Below are 16,703 nucleotides of genomic sequence, written 5' to 3' on the forward strand. Positions count from 1 at the left end.
ATCAAAGGAAGCTGGGAGAGGCGCCTGGGTGGCTCAGTCATTAAACGTCTGCCTTCGGCTCAGGTCAGGATCCCAGGGTCCTGGAATCGAGCCCCGCATCAGGCTCCCTGCTCGGCGGGAAGCCTGCTTCTCCCTCTCCCTCTCTCCCTGCTTGTGTTCCCTCTGTCGCTGTGTCTCCCTCTGTCAAATAAATAAAATCTTAAAAAAAAAAAAAGCTGGGAAACAGGCCCCTGGAAGGGTGGACATTTAGTGAGGTGGGACCCAGGAGAAGAGGACCCTCCATCCCCTCCCTGCGCGGGGACCAGGAAGCAGGGCCAGCGGCCCGCCTGTGAGCTTCTCGGCACCGCAGTCTGCTTTGCTGATTGTTTCGTGGACTGGCTTTCCTGAGGGGAGAAGGCCGAGGCCTGCTTTCAGCATGGGGCAGGGAGCACATTTGTGCAGCTTTACCCCCTTTGCCTCAGCAGACGGAGTGATCATCACTACTTACCATCCTGTCCAGCGAGCACGTAGAGAGCGATTCCTCTGTGCCCGTGTCCCTGACGGCTCCGTGAGCGGGCAGCACCGAGGGGAGGCCACTGGTGGTTCAGGGAGAAGGAGCTGCAGGGTCCTCCCCTCCTGGGGGGATGGGTGGTTTCCTGTGTCTTTACATCTGCGCGCACACACATCCCTAAACATGAGGCCACACTGTACGTGCCCGTGGCCCCAGGGTGCCCATGTCTTTAAGGGCCCCTTCCCTTTCCGAGTTCTGCACCTGCTCACATCCTGGGAAATCTGGGCCGTGTCGCTTCTCGACGGCATTTTCCTCTGAACCTTGTGTCTAATCCTGTCCCCAAAGGTCAGCCTCCTTTCGAGGGTTCATGTTCACGGTATGGGTGACAGGTGGGGGGTAGCAAGGCTGCACACCCACCAAGGCGTCAGGTGCGCGGCTCTGGGAAGGGGGCTTTGGCTGGCTGTCCGTCCAGCGCTCCCCACAGCCGGTGTGGTGGAAGGCCATTCGTTAGGTTCTGGATTGATGTGCGGGGGCGGCGTAGACGCTGTTGGTTTTCTGTAAATGTTTGTGTAAGAGCCGGTGCCCCGTGTGCTGGTCTTTCCCCGAACAGGGCACCATCGAGAAAAAATCTGGGGAAGTCTAAATGTGGAGAGGACGTGTCATGCGCAAGGCTGTTTCTGCGCTCATGGTTCCGTTCACTCGACAGGAACTCCGGAGCACCCACTGGGTCTGCCCCGTGTGGCCAGTGGGTCCTCCCTGCTCGGGCGGTCAGGCGGGAGGGGGGCAAGCCAGGGACCACGGCGGCCACATCCACGGGATGAGCGCTGGGCGGGCAGCCCATGCACACAGCGCAGGCGGGAAGGAGGAGGGAAGTGGGAGCTCAGACCCGAGTAGTGAGGGGACGCCAGCCCTGCAGCTTGCGGGCCAGGGACCCGCTATGGCAAGGCCCCGCGTGGCGGCACCGTGCTGCTGCTGAAGGGTCTGCGAGTTCGGGGAAGCAGGAAGCGGGGAGCGAAAGTGGGAAGCAGGAAGTGGAAGTGGAAGTGGGAAGCAGGAAGCGGAAGTGGGAAGCAGGAAGCGGAAGCTGGAAGCAGGAAGTGGAAGCTGGAAGCAGGAAGCAGGAAGTGGGGGAAGACAGGCCCTACCGCGGAGCCTGCGTGTGGGAGGCGGCCTCCCCCCACGCCCCTCCCTCCCCGCAGCGGTCTCTGCAGCCGTGAACACCTCTGCGCCGTGGGTCCTGGGTTTCTCTGTGAGGAAATTAATGAGGAAATGTAGGCAGAGATGTTCCTACCGTACAAACTTAATTGCCTTCTAAGTGGAAAAAACACGCATTTCTACCAAACAGAATTGCTGAGTGTGCTTAATAGCCCAGAAGAACAGAGTGCCAACCACTGACCGTCCACCCCATGAACCACAGTGCATCCTTGCTGTGCTGACCTTGCAGAGGAGAAGGTGTGGTGCTCGCCAGGGTGACATCAGGAATGCCCGGGACCGGCCGGGGTCCGCCGTTTCCTCGGGAGCTGACCAGGGGGCCTGAGCAAGTGTGTGCGCCCCCCACGCACTCTGGCGCGTCTGCATTCGGGCGGATGAGCCACCAGCGAGGGGCTGGGTTCCCCTCCAGGTGGCATCAGGACGCGGGACCCATGTGGTAGGAGCGGGAAGGGTCTTCGGGGCCCCGGACCGTCGGAGGAGGACAGCCTGGTCAGAACTGGTGATTTAACACCATCAGCACTTTATCTTCGCAGCTGACACTCTTCGTAGGCGCGTGTTCAGAGGAAGGCGGTGACCACCGCGGTGAGCCCGCGGCAGGAGCGCGGACGGCGCCTACAGCCCGACCAGCTTTGTGCAGTGGGGAGTGGTGGGTGGTGTGGATGGCAGTGGGCAAGCCCTTACTCTCTGAGTGACAACCTGGAGACTGGATGATGAGTAGAGGCACCGGGGACCATAATCAGCAAACGGAACTGCCACGGGTCACGCGTGGATCTGGAGGAAGGATGCTTTAGAGTGAAGGACTCACTCATTCTCGTGCTGAAATGTGAACCACATTCTGAAACACAAGTGGGAGTAGGATTATTTTACCAGATGAACACGTAGATCCAGGGTCTGTCATCAGACAGGTTTCATAAACTTGCATAGTTTGCCCCCCAGGGGACATGTGGCCTTCGGGTTGTCAGAGTCGGGGGATCTCCTGGCGTCCGGTGGGTGGAGGCCAGGCCCCACTAACGTCCCGCTGTGCCCAGGACGACCCCCGGCAGAGCCTTCCCGGCCAAAGTGTCTCTCGTGCTGAGGCTACAGCGTCTGCTCGAACGTGATGGTCTCAGTAGGAAAACAGCTTAGATTTTGAAGTCATTTTTGATAAGAGTGAGGACCCCAGACGGGCGGCCATACAAACTGCCCCACATGGGGACTCAAGAGGACAGAAATCTGTCCTTTCTGAGTCTGGAGGCCAGGTGTCCGAAACCACGGGTGGGCAGGGCCCTCTGGGCTGGGCGTGCGGAGGCGGCAGCAGCTTGGGGTTCCTGAGCCATCGCGTGTAGGGCCCACCCCACGCCAGCGTGACCCGCTCTGAGCTAACAATTATTCATGACCTGTGACAATCCTAGGAAAGTAAAACCTCAGTGCCTGTAATAAAGTTTTTTTTAAGTTTTTCCAACCATTTAAAAATGTGAAAATCAGGGGCGCCCAGGTGGCTCAGTCGGTTAAGTATCTGCCTTCGGCTCAGGTCACGATCCCAGGGTCCTGGGATCGAGCCCCGCACATCGGGCTCCCTGCTCGGCGGGAGGCCTGCTTCTCCCTCTCCCTCTGCCCCCCTGCTTAACGTGTTTCCTCTCTCACTGTGTCTCTCTCTGTCAAATAAATAAATAAAATCTTTAAAAAAAAATGTGAACATCATTCTTTGTCCATGGGCAGCACAGAAAACGGCAGGCCCGGCTCTCCAGCCCCCGCTTCCTGGTGGGGCCTCCGTGGACCCTACAGACTCCGCCCTGGTTTTGAGTGGTCTCCTCTCGACGCACAGGGGACGGGTTTCTCCTTTCATCCACGTCCTGGTGGACGCCGTGCACGTTGCAGCTCCCGGCATGGCCCGTGCGGGCTCTTGTCTGCGGGAGGAACAAGACGTCCCTGACCTTCAGGATTGAGGCAGAGACTGGAATTTGAAGTTCCCGTGACCAGGTGCTCAACAGGGCAGCTGTTACTCTGCTAGATTTGGGGCTGTGTTCTCAGAGCTCTGCCGAGAAGGGCGTGTTGTCCACATGCGGGGCTGCTGTGGCTCCAGGGCAGCGCCCTGCCCTCCCGTTGTTCGTGGGGCGACTTGATGGGGACAAAGGTCGCTGGCTGTCTCCTGGCCTGTCTCTCAGCTCCCGGGTCGGCGGGTGAGACGGTGTCTCCCGGGGCCGTCGTGAGGTTCAGACCCGCACGTGAACGCGGTAATGCCTGCCAAACAGGCCGGAAGCGCTTTGTGAAGGCGTGGCTCGCTCGTTGCCGACACCACGCCAGACCCCCACGGTCTCAGACGGCCCGCCCCCACCGGGCCCGGAGGCGGCAGGTGGCACCAGGCGTCCACCACGTGCCCCCAGCTCGCCTGGCGTCCTTGCCGAATCGGCATGCCGGTGCTCTGTGGCTTCTTTCAGGGATTAAAGTACAGGCCGCACCTCCTGCCTGTGTGTCGTCCCAGAGGCTGCCTGCGGTCACTCGCCGCGTCCCAGGACGGCTTCCCGCGCCGAGCAGCGCAAACTTCCCGGAGACCCGTCCTCACTTGTAATCAGAACAATACTCACATCCTGCCGACGTTCGCTCGTGCTCACCAGAAAACCAGACCCAAAACACAAGTTAAGTGCAACTGTTAACCTGTAAAACATTGAATTGTAGGCAGGACCTCAGATTTCGCTTTTCCGTACAAACGGGCGTCTGACCAAAGCACAATGAAGATTGGGAAGTGGATCCTTCAGAGGCGGCCACGGCCCTGCCCGGGCCCCAGGACAGCACTCCGGCTCCGGCACGAGCGTGGCGGCCGGGGCTTCCGGCAAGTCCCATGCGGTGGCCCACGCTCCATCATGACAGTGCTCATGTGGGGGCTGTGGTGGCAGGCGGGGGCTGTGGCCGGTCACACTGTCCCGTTGGAAGGGTCAGGAAACGGGTCTCCCCACACTGGCCAGGCAGCTCTGACCAGTCTTCCCCGGAGTCCCTAGTGCCCCACATGGTGTTTTGGGGCCACTCTGTCAGATCCCGCTGAGGCCCGTGGCCCTTAGCATGTGGCCCTCAGCAGCCGGACCTGCGGACGTGGCCTCGTGTGCAGGACTGCTCAGAGGGCGCGCTGCACCTGATCGTGCCAACACCCTGTTCCTTCCTCTGAGGATCCGTGACGGAGCTGATGCCCCAACCTGCGTGCCCGTCAGTGACCTTTCATCAGTGAGCTGTTACCCGCTGTCGGTTACATTGGCTGAGTCACAAGTCACCCCAACCTCAAAACCTCTGGTGGTTCTCAGTGTCTGGGTCAGCAGTCCGAGTGCAGGTGGCGCCTCCTGGGCCCAACGGGCAGAGCCCCTCCCAGCTCCCTGTCACGGCCGTGGCTCGGGCCACGTGGGCCTCCCCCCCGGGCAGCAGCCCCTGTGGAGCGAAGAGGGACACAGAGGAGACGGGCACCCCAGGAGCTTCCGTTGCTGTGTCACTGAGTCTCAGAACTCACAGGTTTTGTGTCTGCGTGTTTCTCTTCTTTTGGGCGTGTTCCTGGCTGTGGAACCGCTGGGTCATGTGGTAGCTTTTATGGGTTTTGTTTTGTGTTTAACGTTTTAAACAACTACCAAACTGTTGTCCAAAGCGGCTGCACCATTTCACACTCCCAGAGTAAGGCGATGTCAACTCTCCCACATCCTTGCCGATCTGGGGTAGCCGTCCTGGGGGGTGGGCACCTCACCCAGGGTCAGCCGCTCCTGATGACCGAGCCACGACCTGCGGTAAACTGGTAACAGAAAGGTATTAAAACTGCTGAAATTAGAATTTTAATGTGTGTGAATCATAACTGCTTTGAGAAACATCATCGTTAGTGGGTGTAATCACCCGGAAAGCACGGAGTTTTATACAAGACGTGGGATTACACTGTGGTCTCTGGGACACAGCCCAGGACGCGAGGGTGGAGAAGGTGGAGAGGTTTCTCCAGAAGGCGCAACCCCAGGTGGGTAGTGGGGTGCATCCACTTCTCGTCCCGGTGGGCAGCACTTGGCTATGACCCTGCCAGGGAAGGGAGCCCCTCACCCAGTCCCTGGGGGCAGCCGCCCTGTCCCCGCCCCACCCCCCCAGCTACCTGACCCCGCTGAGTCCTCTCTGCGTTGGTGCTGGGATCGAAAGTTGGGTCTGTCTCGCTCCAGCAGAGTTTCTCAACTGGGAGTGATTTTGTCTCGACCTCCCCCGCCCCCAGGAACCTCGGAACATCTGGAGATGTTTTTGGTCGTCACCATGAGGAAGGGGCGCTGTTGGCATCATGTGGGCAGAGGGTGGGGTGCACAGGGCCAGCTGCCCACATATCAGCAGGGCCCAGGCGGGCGGACCTGCTCTGCAGGCGCTCCTGTTCTGGGTGCTCCTCCCCCGCAGGTGTGCGGACACCGTCCCCCCGGTTCAGGAGCACAGACGTGACCCTGTTTACGTTAGCAGGTCACTGCACTTAAAACCCGTAAAACTTCCCTGTCACCACAGGCGGCTCAGCCACCTGACGTTCACCCTGACATCAGAGTTGGGGTCCGACTTCTCTCTCCCTCGTTTGCTGTGTTACAGATGCTCCGAGAGCGTCTGGAAGGGCCTTGGAGCCTGTCTTGGAAGCTTTTGTTTTATTTCATTTTTTTATAAAGCCAATTCCTTTTACCGCTGTTTTGCCAGAGTGACGTCAAGTCTGAAATGGCAAATTCTTACTCAAGTAGCGGTGTGTTTGTTTCTGTATTAGAGAGAGAGAGCGGACCGTCCTGTCGTGTCTGCCCCGCGTCCACATGCCCCCGCGGCAGCTGCAGCTTGGCGGGCTTCGGGGACGACCGGTCGGAAGCTCTGTCGACGACAGCGTGTTGCCCAGGCCGGATTCGCGGGAACGTCTGTGACGAGAGCAGGAGCCACCGTGTTTCTCAGCTGCGTCCCCGGGCGCGTAGCACGTGGGGAACACAAGTCGCGTATTTGCTCTCAGGACCTAGAACTCACGGGAGTCGTGTCACAGGAGGGCCGCTCGGTCCCATGCTCCCGTCCCTCCTCAGGCAGGGATGGAGGCCCCCGCGCACCCACGGGACCACCTGGTGCTGCCGCAGCTTTTGGTGACTTAGGGGGAAAAGCTCCTTCAGGTGGAAACCTTTACTGCTGGTGACCAAGTTCTCATTTCAGTGTTGCTTTTTACGAGGATTCTGTCCTAACTTCAACATACCTGCCTAGTTTTTTCCTGGCCGGTCCAGGCCGACGTTAAGTCCACGTTCAAAGCCGGCATGGTTCCTCCCCGTCCAGAGACGTGAGGTCCCCGGGCTGGTTAGGACGGTTAGGATGGCAGCGTTCACAGCAGCTGATGTTTACTGCTCTGAAACGAATTTGACAGAGTCAAGCTGGGATGGAAAATGCAGTGGCCGGGGAGGGATGAGGGTTACTTTTTTCCGTAGTAAATGTTTCGTGTGTCCATTGCGTGGGTGTTTTTCATAGTTACGGTGCTTTGTGGTCACACCTTCACATCAGATGTCCTGGCTTGTGCTGGGGGTGGTTTTCAAAAGGCCTCGAAGCTCCTGGGCTCAGCCAGGCTCCGAGCAGCAGGTGGGAGCCTGTTTTCCTGCATCCCCGTGGCTGCCCTGGGACAGCGGCCCGCCGAGCGACACACCTGCCACTTCCCTCGCTTGCCTGCCTGGCCCTCCCTGAGTTTCTGACCCTGATAGAAGATAGAACCAACATTAAATATGATCCCTGTTACTGTGGAGTTTGGATCTTATCAAGATCCTGAAAACTAACACCTCTGAGGGTTTTTTATCCTCCTCTAATTATTCATGCGTCCACAGCATGAGTCCCTGGGATCTTACCTCCGCGCTCCTGGTCCTGACCGGCTGGAACAGCACACCGGGCCCTTCGCCTTGGTTCAGCTGGGCTGGGGGGTCATGCACAGGGAGCCAGACCCCCGGGTTTTACCCTGGACCTGCCCCGTCTGGCAAAGCTACTTTGTCTCGCTGGGGCTTTCTATTCCTTCATCTGTCTGATTGGGTAACGGGGTCGCCACCTCCTTGGATTAATCAGCCATCAAATTCCATGGCTCCACGTAGGTGCTGAACATATCCTTTAAAAATATCGAGGTATAAGAAATGTTTTCAGGAAGATTGGTAAATTGCTCCCTGTTTCCTATTAAACTGCTACCCTGGGGCTCCTGGGTGGCTCAGTTGGTGAAGCATCTGCCTTCAGCTCAGGTTGTGACCCTGGGGTCCTGGGATCGAGCCCCATGTTAGGGGGGGGGGTCCCTGCTCAGCGGGGAGCCTGCTTCTCCCTCTGCTTCTCCCCTCCTCCATTCATGCACTTGTGTGCTCTCTCTAATACATAAATAAAAAAAAAAAAAGCTAAGCATAGACGCTAAGTGTGCGGAAAACGTGTTGTCTTTCCTGTGACTGTTTCTGGCTTCGTAAATCCCGGCAGAAGCGGTGGGGTTTTTCTCTTGCTGCCGTCAAGCTGGAGGCCAGGCTCGAGGTCAGGGACTGTGACCCGAAGGCCGTGAGGGCTTGGCATGGTCTTCACGGGAGCGAGCCGCTCCATCCGTCACAAACTGCTCTGCCCTCGAGTCAGCAAACTGCCCGAGAGGCCAGGGCTTGAGTCTCCAGTAGGGGTTCAGAGCGCTTGCAATAAAAACTCCCTGATGTTGTTAGGTGAGGGGAAGGGAAAGCCCCCGATGGGGTCCGGGGGTGTGACGGCCGCAGAGCGTCCTGGGGCGTCCCCGAGCAGCTAGTCCCACCTCACTCCCTGCCCACCAGTTGTTGTCACTTGACAGCGACCCTCACACCCACTTATGCTCAGATGGCAGAGTCTATGGAATGATTTGATTCAGGATCTTAAAGTTCAAAACCTCAGAAACAAAAAGTATTTACGAATGCTCCCGGTGTCACTGGATTTGCACGCTGGGAGGAAGCTGATGGGTGTGTTCATCCAGGACTGAACGTGACTTCTTGCCCAGAGCCCTGTCCCCAGAGGCTGAGCTCTTGGGATGTTACGGTGTTCATCCACGTGAGGGTTCCCGCTGCACCCGACTCCGCTCCCCTTGCAGCCAGTCTCCCAGGCTCGGAGCGGAGGGGCGGGGTCCTAGCAGGAGAATGGCCAGGGGCGCAGGGCCCTCCTCACTGGCGGGAGCCGCGTGTGTGCAGACGGAGAAACCCGCCTTGAAAGTCTCTTCAGACGTGGGAGCAGCGTCCCCAGACCTGGGTGTGAGCCCGTCTTCACCATTGACTCCTGCCGTCTTCCTAGATCACGGCCCACCTCTGGGCTGCGCGGGGTGTGGGCGCAGACCGCTCCCTGTTGCCTCCTGTTTCTAGAGAACTGGGATATAAAACCCTGTTCTTCGTGATGGCCATTTCTGATTTTTCGTGACTTACTACGTCTGTTACAACAAACCCCAGGTATATTTAAAAACAGATTTTACTTTATGTTCTTGGGAACTTCACCAGCACCTGTTACCATTTTGGAGAGTCACACTGACGGTAGTAACATACGGAAGGCAGGCGTGTCCATGCGTGGTTGTGCCGGAGTCTGGGGGTATCCGTGCATTCCTGGGATGCCCCACCACGGGCTTCAGTGCCGGCTGACGTGCAGGTGTGGGTCCTCCCATCTTCCTTTAGAAACAGCTTCGTGGCGGCATGGTCCTCGTGGACTGCGTAGCGAGGGGGACATTAGGATGTGTTTGTCAGCAGAAGGGAGCCGGGGTCTGACTCTCCCACCACCAGCAGACCCCAGACGGGTCGCCTGGAGCAGCTCATTGACTCGGCTGTTGGCTGATAACACACCACAGGGACAGGCATGGACCGCGCCCCCTGAAGACGCCCCTGGAAGCCATGTGACACCTTGGCCCCCCCAGGCCGTGTGACTTCAGTGTCTTTAACTGGGGCGAGCTCCGTGTTCTCCTTGACATCCGTGTCCATCTGTTTGGTGGTGGGGGCAGACACAGGATGGAATATGAAAAGTGTATGTTCGCATCAGAAGGCCGGCTGGTGTGACCGATGCTTTGCTTCCCAGGAGCATTTTTCATTCGGCGTCTTTACCACCTGCTGTTGGTCCTGGAAGAGCAGTAATTCGGTCCCACCTTCCTTAGACAGGCTAACCTGCATCATCAGGGTCAACGACACCATTTGTGAGGGTTCGTGGCCACCACCGCGGCGGGTTAGGGCCTCTGGGCTGAGCGTGGTTCCATCTTGGATCCGACGTGCGTGTGGCGTGGGAGCGTGGGGTCCCCGGCGGGATCCGCGGGACCTGGCCTCTTACAGCCGGGACCGTGGTCGGGAGACTGCCGGGGCGTGTGGGCAGGAGCCTGTGGGCTCTGCAGTGGAGTCTGGCTGCAGGGACAGCATCATGGAGACCCACAAAAGGTGCAGCGGCCATGAGTACGCACTACCTGGCTCTTGGTGCACGGAGAGCAGAGCTGGGCTGCAAACGGCCTGGCTGGTGGGGGAGGGGTCGGATCAGTGCACCCCCTCCCCTCCCCAGCCTTCCGCAGCCAACCCTGCCCTGGTCCCTTACCTGTCTCTCCCGCCGCCCCCGCAGCGTGCAGCCCCTCGCCTTGCAGAAAATGCAGCCTCGCTGAACGCTGGAGCTGTGGGTGGGTGGGCAGATGCACGGGCCCTTGGGGAGCCCCTAGCCCCACGGCTGCACTCTGAGAACACAGCCCTGGCTGTGTGGTGGTCTCCACCCATCTCTGACAACCCCATAGCACCACGGAGGGCCTCGTTTTACCCAGCAGTCTCCTCCTTGGTCTGAAGCAGGCTCGCCCCCCCTTTCCCTCCCTCCCCAGCTGAGAGTCTTATTGTGAGGATGCTCGGGAACCCTTGCGTCCCTCCTGCTGCTGGGGGCCCCACCAGGGCTGTGGACCGGGAGCAGGGTGGCCCACTGCCCCATGGCCTTTCAGGAGGACGTTGCCGGCCCCCCCCAGCTGTCTCCAGGGAGGTCCCGTGGCCAGCCTGGGGTCTGTCAGAGCTGGAAGCCAGGAGCCCTCCTCCTGATAGTGCTCTGCCTGCTTCTCATCCGGGGCTGGTGGGGGGCCTGGATGGCTGCCCTCCAGGATCACCAGACGGGTCAGATTGTCGCTGCGTACCGCCGGCGAGAAGGAGCTCCCGGCCCTGCCATCACCTGGTACCCGGGGCCTGTCCGTGATAGTGCTCACCTCCCACAGAGGCCTGGACACGACGGACGCACCCTCCTTCTGTCGGCTTCTGGAAGCTTCTCTCACCCTCTGGCCTCTGCTGCAGAGCCCAGGGGCTGCCCTCTGGCCTCTCCTCTTGGTCCAGCTCGCCCAACCCCGGCCCGGGCCTGCGTTCAACCACTGCGCCTCTGGAGTGTCTGTGACACGGTGGATTGGAAACGGCCCGAAGAAGGAAGAAGAAAGTACCGACACTCCCTGAGTGAACCTGAGTCAGACGAAACAGTTACGTGTCCCTGCGGAGAACAGGGCAGCTCTCGCGATGAGCCACCAGCTCTTAAAATGACCACTGATGTTGGGCCGCTGTCGGGAAGTGAGGGGACGTGTTGGGCAACGGTCAGTCACCCCAGGGGCCTGTGCCTCGGTCCAGCCAGGGCCTGACCTCTCGCCCCCACCCGGGCTTGTGGAGGACGGCGCCCTCCCTGGCGGGCGAGCTGCCCCCTTCCTTCCAGTGAGGGGCTTGTGTGCGCCCCCAGCAGCCTCACTCCAGGTGACGGGGCGGCGGCACCCGGCGTCTCCTGGGGGGGTACGGAGGTGCCACGTGTCGCATCTGAAAACCGCAAAGACACACGCGAAGTGAATTCCGAGAGTACGTTTATTTCACCCGATACGTCCAAAATGGTATTAACGTGAAGTCAGCATGAAGATTGTTAGGATCTTGCAGGTTCTTGGTTTCCTGCTGAGTCTTCAGATGCAGTGTGAGCCTTGGAGTCGGCACCTCTCCCTGGAGTGGCCACAGCTTGGGGTCAGGAGCCTCGCGTGGTGAGAGGCGACCCTGTGCCGGTCCCCGGCACGTCCCTCCTGGCCGCACCCACCACGAACCTAAGCGGGTTCCCTGACTTCCCCTGACCTCTGGGCTTGGATTGCTGTACTGCGGTTATTTTCCCCAAAACTATACTTTGGGGCTCCAGAGACTCCCACCAGACTCCGCCTGTGTGCAGCCGGGGGGCGGGGGGGCTGCTGCGCCCGGATTCCCGCACACAGTGCTGTATTTCCACACCCAGTCCTGCACGTGCCTTCAGCACATGTGCACTCAGTGTTCAGAAAATCCGTCTACACTGCAGCGGAAGCCGCTAAAAGCCCACGTGTATCCCAGCATGTTCTTGTTTGTGAATTCGGTACATTTGCTTCGTTTTCTGGCTAATTCATCTCTAGAAGGAGAGAATCTGTAGTGGGACATGGATACAGAAATAGTGTGGTTTTCACGCCGGCCTCCTGGGGGCCGGTTTTTACAGCGCTCTGTGAAGAACCAGGGGTTGGCACTTGATGCTACCCACTGTCCTCAGTGGGGGTTTTGCTCTCACCCTGCCTGTGTCCTCAGCCTCTGGGTGCAGTGTCCCCTTCTGCTGCCCTTGGCATGTCCCGGTGCACGTGCTCGTGGAGCTCTGTCTCTCTACCACTCTGAACCGTCCGAGTCAGGCGAGGCCAGGGCAGGCTGAAAGTCATCTGTGGTTAGAATTTTCATTTCGATTCTGGACTCAGTAAATTTCAGCTTAGGTCAGCTGACGTTTAACAGTTTCCAGATGGTCAGTGTTTTCAGATGATGTGGAGTATCCCTGGTGCTTTTGTGATCCAAGTGGTTTTGTGTTTAGAAATGTGTTCCTAGTGGGAAAATGCCTCACAGTTGCCTGGGAAGGAAAACTGGCTGACGATGGTAGGAGGTGGTGCTGACAGAGACTCCGGGGCTCAGGTCTGCTAGGAACAGAGGGAGCCACGCGCCGCGAGCCACGCGGTCCAGGCCCTGCCCCCCCGGCTGCCGAGCGGCTGGTGGTTCGCGGCAGGGAATGTTGATGTTGCTGATGCAGCTGGAGCCTGATTTTAATTATTGTACCCCTGCGAGGCCTGCAGAGGCAGGGCGGAAACCAGGAGGTGCGGGCTGTGGAGCTGAGCGCGCAGCGGCGGGCGCGTGGGCTGGGGGCTGGGAGGGCAGGGGCCAAGCGTGCGCCGTCTCCGTTGGGGCCCTGGAACCCTTGCGGAGAATAAGCCAGAAGAGGGCCTATTTTTAGAAACACCTAAGCTCTGTATTAGCTTCTTACCCATCAAACAGGAAACGGTGTGTTTGAAAGCTATAAACAGACTCGAGAACCATGACTGCTTTGTCATTGGATCCTCGTAACGCGAACGGTGGTTGTCGGGAGGACCACCAAAGAGACTGCGCTCGGGTTACACGCTTCTGTTCCAGCCCCACCGTGTAATTCGGCTAATCGGTTTGGCTTGTTTTAGCGGACATTCGAAACTCCCATTAGGTGACAACACAGGCTGAAATCGATTTCCGGCATATTCTTGACAGTCTCTTGTGTCCTGTGCGCTTTCCGACCGTGGCATCGGGACCCACCCGCATCCTATCGGAGCTCCGGCTGCGCTGGCGAAGGCCCGAGTGCTGCCGTGAGCAGCCATTCGGCCACGTTGTGATGGAATTCTGAGTTCGGAGGCCTCTTGTCCCTGGGGTGGCGGGGCGGGGGTCGTCTGCCTTCTGGGAGGGGCAGCTGCTGCAGCCACAGTCCTGCCCCGAGCTGAGTGGTCCCGCGTGGTCTGTGCCCAGAGTGTGAGCGGACGGTGCCTCTGCTTGGCAGTCCGCCCCGTTTCACTTGGGCAGCAAGTTCCAAGTGCCTCAGCTGCCAGGCATGCTCTTTTGGAAACACCCTGAACTCAGGTTTATCTGTTAGAAAGTGCATCTTATTAGAAATGGAACCTCGAGGGGCGCCTGGGTGGCTCAGTTGGTTAAGCGACTGCCTTCAGCGCAGGTCATGATCCTGGAGTCCCGGGATCGAGTCCTGCATCGGGCTCCCTGCTCGGCGGGGAGCCTGCTTCTCCCTCTCCCACTCCCCCCTCTTGTATTCTCTCTCTCTGTCTCATTCTCTCTCTCAAATAAATAAATGAAATCTTTAAAAAAAAAAAAAAAAAAGAAATGGAACCTTGAGAACATTATCTGGTTCCCCAAACTGGAGTGAATCTGGTAGAATCCATGTCTCTGGCGTGAGAGGGAAGTGGGGGCAACCCGGCGTAGGGGTGAGCACGCCCGTGACCCTGCAGATCTGGGGGGAGAGCTAACCGGCAGCATTATTGGGATAGAGTTCACATGTCCCAAAATCCAGCTCTTGAAAGTGGTTTTTAGTACATTGACCAAGTTACGGGACCACCACCACAGTGTAGCTTGACATCACTTTCATCATCCAGTTCCCATTAGCACCCACTCCCCCGCCAGCCCCCGGTCGCCTCGCATCTGCCTTCTGTCTGTGGACTTGCCTTCCGGGCCTGCCGTGTAGACGGAGTCACGGCGTCCGGGTGTGGCGTCTGTCGCGTACGGCCAGGGTATGGTCTCATTTCTCTGATGACTGTTGGCCATTTGTGGATCTTTGGGGAAATGTCTATTCAAATCCTTGTACTGGTCTTTTTATGACTGAGTTTGGTCTTTCGTGTGCCCCAGGTACAAATCTGCTATTAGCTACGGTTTGTGAGCGTTCTTGTCGGGGAGCCACGGGGACCTGTGCTCACGGTCCCCGAGGAACACGGGAATCTGTGGGGCGCTCCGGGTCACCGCCCACCAGATCCCTGTGTCCCGAGTGGGTGTCGGACGGTTTCTCACGGTCTCCCAGGCGATGAGGCGCGGGCTGCTCACTCCCCGCTTCCGTGCCCTCTGGAATGGGCCCTCGGCGCGAGGGCGTTGTGACCACGGCTCTGTCGTTTCCTTGCTCCTCAGGCTGAGGGTGTACAGACGGAGCTCTGCACCTGGAACTTCGCACACAGCGCGGGCCCTGTGGTGCTTTCAGACTCCCACCGGAGCCTTTGTTTCCGAAGCCGTGTGGGGTCCCCTGGCTCCAAGCCCAGCACGTTCTGGCTGTGCTTCCCCTCCCTTCTGAGCAGACAAGCCGGGTGCCCTCGCGGCTTCGTGGGGTTGGCTCTGTGCAGGCCTGCTGGTCACCGCGGGTCCTAGGCCGAGCCTGGGAAGACAGCACGGGGCGTGGGCTTGGCCTTCCATGCACTAAGGTCTGGGGGGGCTCATCACATTTGGCCCCTGTAAGTCTGTTGTCCACACCTGCACGGCCCTTGGTGACCCAGGGCCTGTGTTAGGGGCACACGCAGGTTCCAGGGTCCCCACCGCCTTCACCACGCTCTGCCCTGCCGTCCGGGGGCGAGGGAGAGATTTCACAGCTCTGGGTGAAGCGGGGACCCGAGGGGAGGCAGGTCCCACAGCCACACAGCGTGTGTTCCAAAGTCAGCAGAGGCTTGGGGTGGCTGGTGCGTGCGTGAGGGGTCTGCAGCCCGCTCATCCCCCCAGTCTGTGGCAGCCCAGTGCAGCCTCTGCGGGCCACCCCACCCCCTCCCAGGTCAGCCCCTCCGTCTCTATCCCCAAAGAGAGGTGCCCGGGCAAAGGGAAAGAGCCCGTTCCCTCCGCTGCTGGTGGCGAAGCGTTTCCCGCCTTCCGCGAAGCACCTGGCGGCGAGGGAGTGTGGCCCTCCCCTCTGAAGGGCGCTCGCTCACCGGGCCCAGCCTGCCATCCCTTCCTCTGCATCCGTCCAGTCCAGCGGGACAGGAATGGCCATGAGGTTTCTCCTGGTGTGGGGACACTGCGGTGAAGAGAGACAGGCGGGTAGGTATATTTATTTTGACACTTTGTAGATTTAAAATTAATCGCTGAAACAACTCTGCATTTGTAATTCGGACACGTGACCTGCTATTTTGCTCGGCAGCAGGATGTAAATACCCTTGAAATACTGCAATTTGTAAGGAGTGTTAATCATGTCTCTTGGGAAGATGTAACTGATTTACCGCATTGCAAGTTAGGCGGGTGGAACGAGGAAGAGCCGACTCTGAGAGGCAGTGCTCGTGGGTTGTAGATTGGCACTGCCCCGTGGGGTCGTATTTGAGGTGTTACATGATCATGTGGAAACCGCGCGTGTCCGCTAGACAGTGTGGAGGGTGTGAGTTGGCCTTGATAACGTTCATTCCGACTCTGCCTCCCTAGGGACGGGGGACCCCTCTGGGGCAGCGGGTGCCTCCGCCTGCCTAGTGGGGCTGAAAGCCAGTGGCTGGAGAAAGGTTTTCAGGATTTTCATTTTTGTATTAAAAGTTATGTTTTTATGCTTCTTTCTTTTCCTGGTTTCTTTATCATGTATTCTTTTTCAACGTAAGTTTGCAAATCTGCGGCCATGAGAAGCCCCCTGGCTGTGTCCGGAGAAAGAAAGGGATATCAGGGGCACCCAGAGATTGACATGAAGCTCTTACGAGGCAGTTTAGTCAGCACCCCCGAAATGGGAAGGCCAGCAGGAAGGGGCGTGGGGCGGTGGGGGAGGGCTCGCACGGCTCGGGTGTGGCCTGGCCCTCGTGGCGCCGGGTTCCTGTAGGGCCGCGGGCTCCTGGGAGGGCCACGTCCCGAGTTCCTGCCAGTGAGGGGCCAGCCCGTTCTCTCCCGAGTCCCTGGTGAGCGTGTCCGGAAACACGGGTGGAGTTAGGAGACCAGGTTGGTCTCCGCCCTCAGTCTGCACGGCCGTCTCGCAAAGCCAGGCCCTAACAGGAGGCCCGGAGGCGGCATTGGCTGAGGGAACGTACATGCGTGTGCTGGGGCGCACCTGGACGCTCCTTACCCCAGGAAGGTGGGGATGGGCAGACCAGTGGCGCGTGAGCAAAACGACAAAGCGGGCTGATGTGAGGCTCTCCTGAGCTCAGCAGAGATGCTCTCACTCACGTTACCCTATCCACGTGGCTTCAGGAGCGCGCCTCCCCGACCCACAGCGAGAGGGAGGCAGAAGACCCCGGACTCCACGTGGCTGCCCGCGTCATTTCATGCTCTGTTCATTGTCGACAGCTGTGGCTGCGGGCTGT

At 59.1% G+C, this 16,703-nt stretch overlaps 1 protein-coding gene across 10 annotated transcripts in view; it reads left to right on the plus strand.

Annotated features, from left to right (window-relative positions):
* Positions 1-16,703, plus strand: part of ATP11A (ATPase phospholipid transporting 11A) — a 116,707-nt gene that overhangs the window by 34,039 nt on the left and 65,965 nt on the right. The gene's annotated exons all lie outside the window — the stretch shown is intronic.

The sequence above is a fragment of the Leptonychotes weddellii genome, chromosome 3 (genome assembly GCF_054177405.1).
Source record: "Leptonychotes weddellii isolate Sample4059 chromosome 3, ASM5417740v2, whole genome shotgun sequence".
NCBI lineage: Eukaryota > Metazoa > Chordata > Mammalia > Carnivora > Phocidae > Leptonychotes > Leptonychotes weddellii.